The sequence below is a fragment of the Pristiophorus japonicus genome, unplaced genomic scaffold, assembly GCF_044704955.1.
Source record: "Pristiophorus japonicus isolate sPriJap1 unplaced genomic scaffold, sPriJap1.hap1 HAP1_SCAFFOLD_94, whole genome shotgun sequence".
NCBI lineage: Eukaryota > Metazoa > Chordata > Chondrichthyes > Pristiophoridae > Pristiophorus > Pristiophorus japonicus.
Window position 1 is genome coordinate 729055 of NW_027254868.1, and position 14171 is coordinate 743225.

The window sequence follows — 14171 nt, forward strand, 5'->3', positions numbered from 1 at the left end:
CTTAGCAACGTCTGCAAGACTGGAATCAGTGAATGCCTGGGCCATGGCCACTGATAACTTATCCCGAGCATTGCATTCATTTGGCCTGGGCCCCTCCTATATTGCACATTGGCTCACTGTGTGTCTATGTTTAGCGTTCACAGGCAATTTACAAGCTCTGAATTTCCCAGCAGTGAATTCATGGAGTGATTGATCTAACCGATATTCAACATCAGTATTGTTAAGTCTCTCCTTTATTCGCGACACTTATCTCTCTTCAGCATAGCACTGCTATGGACTGAACCTGTTAGGATTTCACCTTGCCTCGGGGTCAGTGCGGCTATGTGGGACTTCGGCCGGTCTCCCTTTCACAGCCCATCGGTGTCGAGAAAAGAACGGGGTATTTTACTGACATTTTATGTTCTCAAACAGTTATAAACTCTCCAGTATATTTCACTGTGTCTTCAAGACGGTGAGATCGAGCCTGTTGTGCAAGCTTTGTTTCTTTATGAACACTTCAGCAGAACATTAAATCAACATGTGGAATTGAATTGCTGATTGACACTGTAAATTTGCCAACATTTAACTGCAGTGTGAGAACAATCACCATTATAATTAGGCTTCCATTACGTTCTTGCACGACATCACCCTAAGTAACCTAGTTGATCACAGCACAGAATCAGTAAATTCATTGCCAGTGCGAAAAAATACACATTTTGAACTTAGCAACGTGTACAAGACCATTGCCTGGATCGTGGGCACTGACAACGGAACATGAGCATTAAGATTTTCGGTATCATTATACTTTACATTGACACAACCTGAGCTCTGAGATGTGTTTGGGACCCATTGCCCCGAAACGAGGACAGAGTGGGTGGGGCAATTCCTTCCGGGGTCAGGTTTTCTTTCAAAAAGGTGTGAGAAAACTTTGCTTCGTTCACTGTCAGACCGAAATAGTTCAGTTGGGAAGGCGTTTGACTGAAGATCCAGCTGTTTCATGGCTCAATCCCGTGTTTCAGCAATTTTTGGTTATTTCGCGTTCCCTTCATTCGAAGGGTAGTGGCTGATTTTATATCGGGACAGTGGGCTGTTCAGCGATTGCGTGATAATAATTTTCAACATGAATTGTTTTTAGATTAAGCTGTTACGTTCTGTAACGTTCTATTTACACTCTGCGCAGTGTTGTAGATGAACAGTGAACAATGTTTAAGCGATGTGATGCGTTCAATGTTTATGCAGTAAATCTGTCATCCAGTGTGAGTTGGATACACAATCCCCGCAGACTGAGCTTTCACGCAACGTTGACACAATTTGTGGCCGGTTAGCTCAGTTGGTTAGAGCGTGGTGCTAATAACGCCAAGGTCGCGGGTTCGATCCCCGTACGGGCCATTCCAGTGTTTTTCATAATTTTTATTCGGTTTTTAGTCACGTTGAAAATCAAATCTTTATAATGAAACAAATCCACACATAAACCCAAGGGTTGGGAATTATTTGGAATAACAGTCATTGCTACTTGCCGACGGGGTGGAGAGGCACATCTTTCTGTTTATTTCTGTTTCTTACTTTGCTGATAAACGATGAACCGGAGGCCTGTTCCCGTAAATGCTCAAAAGTCGGAACAGACAGACAGAACGGTTCTGTCGCCTGGAGATGGGCAAAAGACTGCAGTTCAGGACAAAAACACGAAATGAAATGTTCACCCGGCACCGAGAGTGAAAAATCCCGAGAAAAGGACAGAATGAAATTGATTTCAGTGGATGCCTACCCGCACGTGATGCTGCGGATGCGCGGACATATCTTTGGTGTTCTCCACAAAAAATGCCATTTGCTACGAACAGTTTTACCTGGCGCGAAAGTGGTGAGACTTTGGAAGGAGCAAGCAGGAAAGACTGTGTTGGTCTGCAAATGTGTAGCAGCTTCCCTGGTGGTTTCGTGGTTAGGTTTTGGCGCTTTCACCGCTGGGGCCTGGGTTCGATTCCCGGTCGGGGAACATTGTATTTTCGGCCGTTTGAACTGCAAGGCTGTTCCTGAACAAATTCACAGCTCACTGCACTCTTGCTACCCCAACCATCAGCAGCGCATCATTCGTTGTCGTGATACAGCACACACTTCTGTGCCTTCCGTTTCAAAGTCAGCAGTAAATGAGGAGATCTCGCTCAACTAGTGCTGATTGACACCGTAAATGTTGCCAATCATGGCTAACTTTAGCCTTCCGTGTACATTTTTGCGGCACATCATTCTAGCTTACCATCTGTCAATGCATTGCCAGTGTGGAAATATTCAGCATTTTAAACTTAGCAACGTCTGCAAGACTGGAATCAGTGAATGCCTGGGCCATGGCCACTGATAACTTATCCCGAGCATTGCATTCATTTGGCCTGGGCCCCTCCTATATTGCACATTGGCTCACTGTGTGTCTATGTTTAGCGTTCACAGGCAATTTACAAGCTCTGAATTTCCCAGCAGTGAATTCATGGAGTGATTGATCTAACCGATATTCAACATCAGTATTGTTAAGTCTCTCCTTTATTCGCGACACTTATCTCTCTTCAGCATAGCACTGCTATGGACTGAACCTGTTAGGATTTCACCTTGCCTCGGGGTCAGTGCGGCTATGTGGGACTTCGGCCGGTCTCCCTTTCACAGCCCATCGGTGTCGAGAAAAGAACGGGGTATTTTACTGACATTTTATGTTCTCAAACAGTTATAAACTCTCCAGTATATTTCACTGTGTCTTCAAGACGGTGAGATCGAGCCTGTTGTGCAAGCTTTGTTTCTTTATGAACACTTCAGCAGAACATTAAATCAACATGTGGAATTGAATTGCTGATTGACACTGTAAATTTGCCAACATTTAACTGCAGTGTGAGAACAATCACCATTATAATTAGGCTTCCATTACGTTCTTGCACGACATCACCCTAAGTAACCTAGTTGATCACAGCACAGAATCAGTTAATTCATTGCCAGTGCGAAAAAATACACATTTTGAACTTAGCAACGTGTACAAGACCATTGCCTGGATCGTGGGCACTGACAACGGAACATGAGCATTAAGATTTTCGGTATCATTATACTTTACATTGACACAACCTGAGCTCTGAGATGTGTTTGGGACCCATTGCCCCGAAACGAGGACAGAGTGGGTGGGGCAATTCCTTCCGGGGTCAGGTTTTCTTTCAAAAAGGTGTGAGAAAACTTTGCTTCGTTCACTGTCAGACCGAAATAGTTCAGTTGGGAAGGCGTTTGACTGAAGATCCAGATGTTTCATGGCTCAATCCCGTGTTTCAGCAATTTTTGGTTATTTCGCGTTCCCTTCATTCGAAGGGTAGTGGCTGATTTTATATCGGGACAGTGGGCTGTTCAGCGATTGCGTGATAATAATTTTCAACATGAATTGTTTTTAGATTAAGCTGTTACGTTCTGTAAAGTTCTATTTACACTCTGCGCAGTGTTGTAGATGAACAGTGAACAATGTTTAAGCGATGTGATGCGTTCAATGTTTATGCAGTAAATCTGTCATCCAGTGTGAGTTGGATACACAATCCCCGCAGACTGAGCTTTCACGCAACGTTGACACAATTTGTGGCCGGTTAGCTCAGTTGGTTAGAGCGTGGTGCTAATAACGCCAAGGTCGCGGGTTCGATCCCCGTACGGGCCATTCCAGTGTTTTTCATAATTTTTATTCGGTTTTTAGTCACGTTGAAAATCAAATCTTTATAATGAAACAAATCCACACAGAAACCCAAGGGTTGGGAATTATTTGGAATAACAGTCATTGCTACTTGCCGACGGGGTGGAGAGGCACATCTTTCTGTTTATTTCTGTTTCTTGGTTTGCTGATAAACGATGAACCGGAGGCCTGTTCCCGTAAATGCTCAAAAGTCGGAACAGACAGACAGAACGGTTCTGTCGCCTGGAGATGGGCAAAAGACTGCAGTTCAGGACAAAAACACGAAATGAAATGTTCACCCGGCACCGAGAGTGAAAAATCCCGAGAAAAGGACAGAATGAAATTGATTTCAGTGGATGCCTATCCGCACGTGATGCTGCGGATGCGCGGACATATCTTTGGTGTTCTCCACAAAAAATGCCATTTGCTACGAACAGTTTTACCTGGCGCGAAAGTGGTGAGACTTTGGAAGGAGCAAGCAGGAAAGACTGTGTTGGTCTGCAAATGTGTAGCAGCTTCCCTGGTGGTTTCGTGGTTAGGTTTCGGCGCTTTCACCGCTGAGGCCCGGGTTCGATTCCCGGTCGGGGAACATTGTATTTTCGGCCGTTTGAACTGCAAGGCTGTTCCTGAACAAATTCACAGCTCACTGCACTCTTGCTGCCCCAACCATCAGCAGCGCATCATTCGTTGTAATGATGCAGCACACACTTCTGTGCCTTCCGTTTCAAAGTCAGCAGTAAATGAGGAGATCTCGCTTAACTAGTGCTGATTGACACCGTAAATGTTGCCAATCATGGCTAACTTTAGCCTTCCGTGTACATTTTTGCGGCACATCACTCTAGCTTACCATCTGTCAATGCATTTCCAGTGTGGAAATATTCAGCATTTTAAACTTAGCAACGTCTGCAAGACTGGATACAGTGAATGCCTGGGCCATGGCCACTGATAACTTATCCCGAGCATTGCATTCATTTGGCCTGGGCCCCTCCTATATTGCACATTGGCTCACTGTGTGTCTATGTTTAGCGTTCACAGGCAATTTACAAGCTCTGAATTTCCCAGCAGTGAATTCATGGAGTGATTGATCTAACCGATATTCAACATCAGTATTGTTAAGTCTCTCCTTCATTCGCGACACTTATCTCTCTTCAGCATAGCACTGCTATGGACTGAACCTGTTAGGATTTCACCTTGCCTCGGGGTCAGTGCGGCTATGTGGGACTTCGGCCGGTCTCGCTTTCACAGCCCATCGGTGTCGAGAAAAGAACGGGGTATTTTACTGACATTTTATGTTCTCAAACAGTTATAAACTCTCCAGTATATTTCACTGTGTCTTCAAGACGGTGAGATCGAGCCTGTTGTGCAAGCTTTGTTTCTTTATGAACACTTCAGCAGAACATTAAATCAACATGTGGAATTGAATTGCTGATTGACACTATAAATTTGCCAACATTTAACTGCAGTGTGAGAACAATCACCATTATAATTACGCTTCCATTACGTTCTTGCACGACATCACCCTAAGTAACCTAGTTGATCACAGCACAGATATCAGTTAATTCATTGCCAGTGCGAAAAAATACACATTTTGAACTTAGCAACGTGTACAAGACCATTGTCTGGATCGTGGGCACTGACAACGGAACATGCGCATTAAGATTTTCGGTATCATTATACTTTACATTGACACAACCTGAGCTCTGAGATGTGTTTGGGACCCATTGCCCCGAAACGAGGACAGAGTGGGTGGGGCAATTCCTTCCGGGGTCAGGTTTTCTTTCAAAAAGGTGTGAGAAAACTTTGCTTCGTTCACTGTCAGACCGAAATAGTTCAGTTGGGAAGGCGTTTGACTGAAGATCCAGATGTTTCATGGCTCAATCCCGTGTTTCAGCAATTTTTGGTTATTTCGCGATCCCTTCATTCGAAGGGTAGTGGCTGATTTTATATCGGGACAGTGGGCTGTTCAGCGGTTGCGTGATAATAATTTTCAACATGAATTGTTTTTAGATTAAGCTGTTACGTTCTGTAACGTTCTATTTACACTCTGCGCAGTGTTGTAGATGAACAGTGAACAATGTTTAAGCGATGTGATGCGTTCAATGTTTATGCAGTAAATCTGTCATCCAGTGTGAGTTGGAAACACAATCCCCGCAGACTGAGCTTTCACGCAACGTCGACACAATTTGTGGCCGGTTTGCTCAGTTGGTTAGAGCGTGGTGCTAATAACGCCAAGGTCGCGGGTTCGATCCCCGTACGGGCCATTCCAGTGTTTTTCATAATTTTTATTCGGTTTTTAGTCACGTTGAAAATCAAATCTTTATAATGAAACAAATCCACACAGAAACCCAAGGGTTGGGAATTATTTGGAATAACAGTCATTGCTACTTGCCGACGGGGTGGAGAGGCACATCTTTCTGCTTATTTCTGTTTCTTGGTTTGCTGATAAACGATGAACCGGAGGCCTGTTCCCGTAAATGCTCAAAAGTCGGAACAGACAGACAGAACGGTTCTGTCGCGTGGAGATGGGCAAAAGACTGCAGTTCAGGACAAAAACACGAAATGAAATGTTCACCCGGCACCGAGAGTGAAAAATCCCTAGAAAAGGACAGAATGAAATTGATTTCAGTGGATGCCTACCCGCACGTGATGCTGCGGATGCGCGGACATATCTTTGGTGTTCTCCACAAAAAATGCCATTTGCTACGAACAGTTTTACCTGGCGCGAAAGTGGTGAGACTTTGGAAGGAGCAAGCAGGAAAGACTGTGTTGGTCTGCAAATGTGTAGCAGCTTCCCTGGTGGTTTCGTGGTTAGGTTTCGGCGCTTTCACCGCTGGGGCCTGGGTTCGATTCCCGGTCGGGGAACATTGTATTTTCGGCCGTTTGAACTGCAAGGCTGTTCCTGAACAAATTCACAGCTCACTGCACTCTTGCTACCCCAACCATCAGCAGCGCATCATTCGTTGTCGTGATACAGCACACACTTCTGTGCCTTCCGTTTCAAAGTCAGCAGTAAATGAGGAGATCTCGCTCAACTAGTGCTGATTGACACCGTAAATGTTGCCAATCATGGCTAACTTTAGCCTTCCGTGTACATTTTTGCGGCACATCACTCTAGCTTACCATCTGTCAATGCATTGCCAGTGTGGAAATATTCAGCATTTTAAACTTAGCAACGTCTGCAAGACTGGATACAGTGAATGCCTGGGCCATGGGCACTGATAACTTATCCCGAGCATTGCATTCATTTGGCCTGGGCCCCTCCTATATTGCACATTGGCTCACTGTGTGTCTATGTTTAGCGTTCACAGGCAATTTACAAGCTCTGAATTTCCCAGCAGTGAATTCATGGAGTGATTGATCTAACCGATATTCAACATCAGTATTGTTAAGTCTCTCCTTTATTCGCGACACTTATCTCTCTTCAGCATAGCACTGCTATGGACTGAACCTGTTAGGATTTCACCTTGCCTCGGGGTCAGTGCGGCTATGTGGGACTTCGGCCGGTCTCCCTTTCACAGCCCATCGGTGTCGAGAAAAGAACGGGGTATTTTACTGACATTTTATGTTCTCAAACAGTTATAAACTCTCCAGTATATTTCACTGTGTCTTCAAGACGGTGAGATCGAGCCTGTTGTGCAAGCTTTGTTTCTTTATGAACACTTCAGCAGAACATTAAATCAACATGTGGAATTGAATTGCTGATTGACACTGTAAATTTGCCAACATTTAACTGCAGTGTGAGAACAATCACCATTATAATTACGCTTCCATTACGTTCTTGCACGACATCACCCTAAGTAACCTAGTTGATCACAGCACAGATATCAGTTAATTCATTGCCAGTGCGAAAAAATACACATTTTGAACTTAGCAACGTGTACAAGACCATTGCCTGGATCGTGGGCACTGACAACGGAACATGAGCATTAAGATTTTCGGTATCATTATACTTTACATTGACACAACCTGAGCTCTGAGATGTGTTTGGGACCCATTGCCCCGAAACGAGGACAGAGTGGGTGGGGCAATTCCTTCCGGGGTCAGGTTTTCTTTCAAAAAGGTGTGAGAAAACTTTGCTTCGTTCACTGTCAGACCGAAATAGTTCAGTTGGGAAGGCGTTTGACTGAAGATCCAGATGTTTCATGGCTCAATCCCGTGTTTCAGCAATTTTTGGTTATTTCGCGTTCCCTTCATTCGAAGGGTAGTGGCTGATTTTATATCGGGACAGTGGGCTGTTCAGCGATTGCGTGATAATAATTTTCAACATGAATTATTTTTAGATTAAGCTGTTACGTTCTGTAACGTTCTATTTACACTCTGCGCAGTGTTGTAGATGAACAGTGAACAATGTTTAAGCGATGTGATGCGTTCAATGTTTATGCAGTAAATCTGTCATCCAGTGTGAGTTGGAAACACAATCCCCGCAGACTGAGCTTTCACGCAACGTTGACACAATTTGTGGCCGGTTAGCTCAGTTGGTTAGAGCGTGGTGCTAATAACGCCAAGGTCGCGGGTTCGATCCCCGTACGGGCCATTCCAGTGTTTTTCATAATTTTTATTCGGTTTTTAGTCACGTTGAAAATCAAATCTTTATAATGAAACAAATCCACACAGAAACCCAAGGGTTGGGAATTATTTGGAATAACAGTCGTTACTACTTGCCGACGGGGTGGAGAGGCACATCTTTCTGTTTATTTCTGTTTCTTGGTTTGCTGATAAACGATGAACCGGAGGCCTGTTCCCGTAAATGCTCAAAAGTCGGAACAGACAGACAGAACGGTTCTGTCGCCTGGAGATGGGCAAAAGACTGCAGTTCAGGACAAAAACACGAAATGAAATGTTCACCCGGCACCGAGAGTGAAAAATCCCGAGAAAAGGACAGAATGAAATTGATTTCAGTGGATGCCTACCCGCACGTGATGCTGCGGATGCGCGGACATATCTTTGGTGTTCTCCACAAAAAATGCCATTTGCTACAAACAGTTTTACCTGGCGCGAAAGTGGTGAGACTTTGGAAGGAGCAAGCAGGAAAGACTGTGTTGGTCTGCAAATGTGTAGCAGCTTCCCTGGTGGTTTCGTGGTTAGGTTTCGGCGCTTTCACCGCTGCGGCCCGGGTTTGATTCCCGGTCAGGGAGCATTGTATTTTCGGCCGTTTGAACTGCAAGGCTGTTCCTGAACAAATTCACAGCTCACTGCACTCTTGCTGCCCCAACCATCAGCAGCGCATCATTCGTTGTAATGATGCAGCACACACTTCTGTGCCTTCCGTTTCAAAGTCAGCAGTAAATGAGGAGATCTCGCTTAACTAGTGCTGATTGACACCGTAAATGTTGCCAATCATGGCTAACTTTAGCCTTCCGTGTACATTTTTGCGGCACATCACTCTAGCTTACCATCTGTCAATGCATTGCCAGTGTGGAAATATTCAGCATTTTAAACTTAGCAACGTCTGCAAGACTGGATACAGTGAATGCCTGGGCCATGGCCACTGATAACTTATCCCGAGCATTGCATTCATTTGGCCTGGGCCCCTCCTATATTGCACATTGGCTCACTGTGTGTCTATGTTTAGCGTTCACAGGCAATTTACAAGCTCTGAATTTCCCAGCAGTGAATTCATGGAGTGATTGATCTAACCGATATTCAACATCAGTATTGTTAAGTCTCTCCTTTATTCGCGACACTTATCTCTCTTCAGCATAGCACTGCTATGGACTGAACCTGTTAGGATTTCACCTTGCCTCGGGGTCAGTGCGGCTATGTGGGACTTCGGCCGGTCTCCCTTTCACAGCCCATCGGTGTCGAGAAAAGAACGGGGTATTTTACTGACATTTTATGTTCTCAAACAGTTATAAACTCTCCAGTATATTTCACTGTGTCTTCAAGACGGTGAGATCGAGCCTGTTGTGCAAGCTTTGTTTCTTTATGAACACTTCAGCAGAACATTAAATCAACATGTGGAATTGAATTGCTGATTGACACTGTAAATTTGCCAACATTTAACTGCAGTGTGAGAACAATCACCATTATAATTACGCTTCCATTACGTTCTTGCACGACATCACCCTAAGTAACCTAGTTGATCACAGCACAGATATCAGTTAATTCATTGCCAGTGCGAAAAAATACACATTTTGAACTTAGCAACGTGTACAAGACCATTGCCTGGATCGTGGGCACTGACAACGGAACATGAGCATTAAGATTTTCGGTATCATTATACTTTACATTGACACAACCTGAGCTCTGAGATGTGTTTGGGACCCATTGCCCCGAAACGAGGACAGAGTGGGTGGGGCAATTCCTTCCGGGGTCAGGTTTTCTTTCAAAAAGGTGTGAGAAAACTTTGCTTCGTTCACTGTCAGACCGAAATAGTTCAGTTGGGAAGGCGTTTGACTGAAGATCCAGATGTTTCATGGCTCAATCCCGTGTTTCAGCAATTTTTGGTTATTTCGCGTTCCCTTCATTCGAAGGGTAGTGGCTGATTTTATATCGGGACAGTGGGCTGTTCAGCGATTGCGTGATAATAATTTTCAACATGAATTATTTTTAGATTAAGCTGTTACGTTCTGTAACGTTCTATTTACACTCTGCGCAGTGTTGTAGATGAACAGTGAACAATGTTTAAGCGATGTGATGCGTTCAATGTTTATGCAGTAAATCTGTCATCCAGTGTGAGTTGGAAACACAATCCCCGCAGACTGAGCTTTCACGCAACGTTGACACAATTTGTGGCCGGTTAGCTCAGTTGGTTAGAGCGTGGTGCTAATAACGCCAAGGTCGCGGGTTCGATCCCCGTACGGGCCATTCCAGTGTTTTTCATAATTTTTATTCGGTTTTTAGTCACGTTGAAAATCAAATCTTTATAATGAAACAAATCCACACAGAAACCCAAGGGTTGGGAATTATTTGGAATAACAGTCATTGCTACTTGCCGACGGGGTGGAGAGGCACATCTTTCTGCTTATTTCTGTTTCTTGGTTTGCTGATAAACGATGAACCGGAGGCCTGTTCCCGTAAATGCTCAAAAGTCGGAACAGACAGACAGAACGGTTCTGTCGCGTGGAGATGGGCAAAAGACTGCAGTTCAGGACAAAAACACGAAATGAAATGTTCACCCGGCACCGAGAGTGAAAAATCCCTAGAAAAGGACAGAATGAAATTGATTTCAGTGGATGCCTACCCGCACGTGATGCTGCGGATGCGCGGACATATCTTTGGTGTTCTCCACAAAAAATGCCATTTGCTACGAACAGTTTTACCTGGCGCGAAAGTGGTGAGACTTTGGAAGGAGCAAGCAGGAAAGACTGTGTTGGTCTGCAAATGTGTAGCAGCTTCCCTGGTGGTTTCGTGGTTAGGTTTCGGCGCTTTCACCGCTGGGGCCTGGGTTCGATTCCCGGTCGGGGAACATTGTATTTTCGGCCGTTTGAACTGCAAGGCTGTTCCTGAACAAATTCACAGCTCACTGCACTCTTGCTACCCCAACCATCAGCAGCGCATCATTCGTTGTCGTGATACAGCACACACTTCTGTGCCTTCCGTTTCAAAGTCAGCAGTAAATGAGGAGATCTCGCTCAACTAGTGCTGATTGACACCGTAAATGTTGCCAATCATGGCTAACTTTAGCCTTCCGTGTACATTTTTGCGGCACATCACTCTAGCTTACCATCTGTCAATGCATTGCCAGTGTGGAAATATTCAGCATTTTAAACTTAGCAACGTCTGCAAGACTGGATACAGTGAATGCCTGGGCCATGGGCACTGATAACTTATCCCGAGCATTGCATTCATTTGGCCTGGGCCCCTCCTATATTGCACATTGGCTCACTGTGTGTCTATGTTTAGCGTTCACAGGCAATTTACAAGCTCTGAATTTCCCAGCAGTGAATTCATGGAGTGATTGATCTAACCGATATTCAACATCAGTATTGTTAAGTCTCTCCTTTATTCGCGACACTTATCTCTCTTCAGCATAGCACTGCTATGGACTGAACCTGTTAGGATTTCACCTTGCCTCGGGGTCAGTGCGGCTATGTGGGACTTCGGCCGGTCTCCCTTTCACAGCCCATCGGTGTCGAGAAAAGAACGGGGTATTTTACTGACATTTTATGTTCTCAAACAGTTATAAACTCTCCAGTATATTTCACTGTGTCTTCAAGACGGTGAGATCGAGCCTGTTGTGCAAGCTTTGTTTCTTTATGAACACTTCAGCAGAACATTAAATCAACATGTGGAATTGAATTGCTGATTGACACTGTAAATTTGCCAACATTTAACTGCAGTGTGAGAACAATCACCATTATAATTACGCTTCCATTACGTTCTTGCACGACATCACCCTAAGTAACCTAGTTGATCACAGCACAGATATCAGTTAATTCATTGCCAGTGCGAAAAAATACACATTTTGAACTTAGCAACGTGTACAAGACCATTGCCTGGATCGTGGGCACTGACAACGGAACATGAGCATTAAGATTTTCGGTATCATTATACTTTACATTGACACAACCTGAGCTCTGAGATGTGTTTGGGACCCATTGCCCCGAAACGAGGACAGAGTGGGTGGGGCAATTCCTTCCGGGGTCAGGTTTTCTTTCAAAAAGGTGTGAGAAAACTTTGCTTCGTTCACTGTCAGACCGAAATAGTTCAGTTGGGAAGGCGTTTGACTGAAGATCCAGATGTTTCATGGCTCAATCCCGTGTTTCAGCAATTTTTGGTTATTTCGCGTTCCCTTCATTCGAAGGGTAGTGGCTGTTCAGCGATTGCGTGATAATAATTTTCAACATGAATTATTTTTAGATTAAGCTGTTACGTTCTGTAACGTTCTATTTACACTCTGCGCAGTGTTGTAGATGAACAGTGAACAATGTTTAAGCGATGTGATGCGTTCAATGTTTATGCAGTAAATCTGTCATCCAGTGTGAGTTGGAAACACAATCCCCGCAGACTGAGCTTTCACGCAACGTTGACACAATTTGTGGCCGGTTAGCTCAGTTGGTTAGAGCGTGGTGCTAATAACGCCAAGGTCGCGGGTTCGATCCCCGTACGGGCCATTCCAGTGTTTTTCATAATTTTTATTCGGTTTTTAGTCACGTTGAAAATCAAATCTTTATAATGAAACAAATCCACACAGAAACCCAAGGGTTGGGAATTATTTGGAATAACAGTCGTTACTACTTGCCGACGGGGTGGAGAGGCACATCTTTCTGTTTATTTCTGTTTCTTGGTTTGCTGATAAACGATGAACCGGAGGCCTGTTCCCGTAAATGCTCAAAAGTCGGAACAGACAGACAGAACGGTTCTGTCGCCTGGAGATGGGCAAAAGACTGCAGTTCAGGACAAAAACACGAAATGAAATGTTCACCCGGCACCGAGAGTGAAAAATCCCGAGAAAAGGACAGAATGAAATTGATTTCAGTGGATGCCTACCCGCACGTGATGCTGCGGATGCGCGGACATATCTTTGGTGTTCTCCACAAAAAATGCCATTTGCTACAAACAGTTTTACCTGGCGCGAAAGTGGTGAGACTTTGGAAGGAGCAAGCAGGAAAGACTGTGTTGGTCTGCAAATGTGTAGCAGCTTCCCTGGTGGTTTCGTGGTTAGGTTTCGGCGCTTTCACCGCTGCGGCCCGGGTTTGATTCCCGGTCAGGGAGCATTGTATTTTCGGCCGTTTGAACTGCAAGGCTGTTCCTGAACAAATTCACAGCTCACTGCACTCTTGCTGCCCCAACCATCAGCAGCGCATCATTCGTTGTAATGATGCAGCACACACTTCTGTGCCTTCCGTTTCAAAGTCAGCAGTAAATGAGGAGATCTCGCTTAACTAGTGCTGATTGACACCGTAAATGTTGCCAATCATGGCTAACTTTAGCCTTCCGTGTACATTTTTGCGGCACATCACTCTAGCTTACCATCTGTCAATGCATTGCCAGTGTGGAAATATTCAGCATTTTAAACTTAGCAACGTCTGCAAGACTGGATACAGTGAATGCCTGGGCCATGGCCACTGATAACTTATCCCGAGCATTGCATTCATTTGGCCTGGGCCCCTCCTATATTGCACATTGGCTCACTGTGTGTCTATGTTTAGCGTTCACAGGCAATTTACAAGCTCTGAATTTCCCAGCAGTGAATTCATGGAGTGATTGATCTAACCGATATTCAACATCAGTATTGTTAAGTCTCTCCTTTATTCGCGACACTTATCTCTCTTCAGCATAGCACTGCTATGGACTGAACCTGTTAGGATTTCACCTTGCCTCGGGGTCAGTGCGGCTATGTGGGACTTCGGCCGGTCTCCCTTTCACAGCCCATCGGTGTCGAGAAAAGAACGGGGTATTTTACTGACATTTTATGTTCTCAAACAGTTATAAACTCTCCAGTATATTTCACTGTGTCTTCAAGACGGTGAGATCGAGCCTGTTGTGCAAGCTTTGTTTCTTTATGAACACTTCAGCAGAACATTAAATCAACATGTGGAATTGAATTGCTGATTGACACTGTAAATTTGCCAAC

At 44.6% G+C, this 14171-nt stretch overlaps 1 protein-coding gene and 6 non-coding genes across 7 annotated transcripts in view; 6 read left to right on the forward strand and 1 right to left on the reverse strand.

Moving 5' to 3' along the window:
- LOC139257944 (zinc finger protein 850-like) overlaps positions 1-14171 on the reverse strand; it is a gene marked incomplete at its 5' end in the record, with an annotated part of 812458 nt that overhangs the window by 80497 nt on the left and 717790 nt on the right. The gene's annotated exons all lie outside the window — the stretch shown is intronic.
- trnai-aau (transfer RNA isoleucine (anticodon AAU)) lies at positions 1295-1368 on the forward strand. The gene has a single exon. It is a non-coding gene; the product is annotated as a tRNA-Ile (tRNA).
- Positions 3567-3640, forward strand: trnai-aau (transfer RNA isoleucine (anticodon AAU)). The gene has a single exon. It is a non-coding gene; the product is annotated as a tRNA-Ile (tRNA).
- Positions 5840-5913, forward strand: trnai-aau (transfer RNA isoleucine (anticodon AAU)). Its single transcript has one exon. It is a non-coding gene; the product is annotated as a tRNA-Ile (tRNA).
- Positions 8113-8186, forward strand: trnai-aau (transfer RNA isoleucine (anticodon AAU)). The gene has a single exon. It is a non-coding gene; the product is annotated as a tRNA-Ile (tRNA).
- On the forward strand, positions 10386-10459 carry trnai-aau (transfer RNA isoleucine (anticodon AAU)). Its single transcript has one exon. It is a non-coding gene; the product is annotated as a tRNA-Ile (tRNA).
- On the forward strand, positions 12635-12708 carry trnai-aau (transfer RNA isoleucine (anticodon AAU)). The gene has a single exon. It is a non-coding gene; the product is annotated as a tRNA-Ile (tRNA).